This window comes from Mastomys coucha, unplaced genomic scaffold (assembly GCF_008632895.1).
Source record: "Mastomys coucha isolate ucsf_1 unplaced genomic scaffold, UCSF_Mcou_1 pScaffold21, whole genome shotgun sequence".
Taxonomy (NCBI): domain Eukaryota; kingdom Metazoa; phylum Chordata; class Mammalia; order Rodentia; family Muridae; genus Mastomys; species Mastomys coucha.
The window spans coordinates 188,841,444-188,843,886 of NW_022196904.1; positions in this window are offsets into that span (position 1 = coordinate 188,841,444).

Genomic DNA, 2,443 nt, shown 5'->3' on the forward strand with positions numbered 1-2,443 from the left:
GCTTCTCCTCCTTTGTGCCCCACCCCCTCAGTCACCACTGGGTGCTTCTCCTCCTTTGTGCCCCACCCTCTCAGTCACCACTGGGTGCTTCTCCTTCCTTCTTTTGGCAGAATCTCCTCCCTGTCAGGCATTACCTGAAACTCTTCTCTGTCAATACATACCCATCAGATGAACCAAGTTAGGGGCTGGAAAGAAGGCAGGAAAAAGTACATACTGTTCTTGCAGAGAGCCTGAGTTTAGTTCTTAGCATTCTTGATTGACAGCTCACCACCACCTGAGACTCCAGTTCCACAGGATTTGACATCCTCTTCTGTACTCCATGTGCACCCACACTGGCACATGAGCACACACACACATACACACACAGAGAGAAAGGTGGGGGAGAGGGAGAGAAAGAGAGAGAGAGACCCATATACAGATTTTTTAAAAACTAAGCTAAGCTCATGTCTCAAGCAGTGCACGTGCATGAAAGATTTTCACATTTTCGTCTCTAGATTAGTCAACTTCCCATATTCAGCAGGCTTCTCCACGCTTCTGAAGGCCTGGTCAACACTTCAGAGCAAACAAGGTTAAAGTAAACTCCGTATTTCTCTCCTCCACCAGCCCACTGCCTTCACTGCCTCAGTAAATAACAACCCATATTTCTGATTCAATAGAAAAACACAGAGGCATTTCTATCTCCTGTCCTTCCATCGCATTCCATATTATTGGCAAATAGAGTCAGCTTAGCCTTCAAAATATATCTACATTAACAAAGGTCAAAAGTCTTCCTATCTCCCTAACTCAGGAGACCACCATGTCTGCACCAGGATCAGAGCGAGGGTCTCTGATGGCCAGAGAACACATCCATGAAATCTCCCAGGCAGGGTGTATGACCTGCCATGGCCTTAGCAGCATAGTCTAAAACCACCATTGTATTTTCCCTGAGGCCAAATTTCTCCATAGCTACCCCCTCTTGTCATTAGATACCACAGGTCAATTCCAAGGCAGGAGGTCTTCCCTGATCTGTGGCTTTGACTTAAGGACTCTGTTAGCCTTGCCAATTTTTCTTAGAACTTACCAGAATCTAACAACTTTCCATCCAACCTCCTTTTCCTCCATCTGTCTATCCCACGGGCCAGACCTCCAGAAAGGAAGGCTGCACCGCCTAAAGGTACCCCAAAAGTACCACCGAGTGGGGACCAACTATTCAAATACCTAAGACTGTGGGGGACATTTCTCATTCAAACCACCACACACTTGGAGTGCAATCAGTATTTCCTGTATGAATATTGTACTGGCTGGTTTTGTGTGCCAACTTGACACAAGCTGGAGTTATCAGAGAGAAAGAAGCCTCCCTTGAGGAAATTCCTCCATGACATCCAGCTGTAAGGCATTTTCTCAATTAGTGATCAAGGGTGGGAGAACCCATTGTGGGTGGTGCCATCCCTGGGCTGGTAGTCCTGGGTTTTATAAGAAAGCAAGCTGAGCAAGCCAGGGGAAGCAAGCCAGTAAGAAACATCCCTCCATGGCCTCTGCATCAGCTCCTGCTTCCTGACCTGCTTGAGTTCCAGTCCTGACTTCCTTTGGTGATGAACAGCAATGTGGAAGTGTAAGCTGAATAAACCCTTTCCTTCCCAACTTGCTTCTTGGTCCTGATGATTGTGCAGGAATAGAAACCCTAACTAAAACAAGCATCAATGTAGACTCATCTATTGCCAACCTTTGTACCCTGTGGGTACAAAGATAAGCATCTTAAAGGCAGTTTGGTTTGAGCTATATTCTTAAGGCAGGAGAATCTAATGTGGTATAATTGTATTTTTATTTTAAAACCTGACATCCAAGTTAGAAGTCAAAGGCCACAGAATGATTGTCCTTCTCCGGCATAACGATCGTCCTCATACAAACTGCAGATGCTATGACATAGAAACTGGAGCCACAAAGTGCCTTTTTGGCAACTGGCCCATCTCTGAATATTGCATTTAGAGGTCACAGGCAGAAATGCAGACACTAGATCCAATCATTGATTCACTGCCCAGGAAGGTCATACCTAACTGAAGAATTTTAAAGGCACAGTAAATACCTAGGTACATGAACCCATTCCATCCCAGCCTGTTGAGTAGAAGGACAAGTAGAACTGCTTTTCTGGTTTTACCAGTGAGCAACTGCACACCCTTGCAATAACCCCAATCCTTTAGAAATGTTTACATGGGAATATCTGGTGGGGACACAGAAAAGATTTATACTGCCAGATCACCCTCTGTATTTCTGGAGGAAGCGAGGCACAGCGGTTTCTTTTCTTTGCCTATGAAAAAAGCAGAACCGTATGAGCTGTGAACTTTCCTGAGCGCTATTGACACTTTCTGAATCACAGATGTGAAGTCCAAGAGAAGGAGAAAGGAAAACAGGAAGACTTTGGTTTCATGAAGAGGAAACCATGGGGGGAGGGGCAGCATTCCGTGGG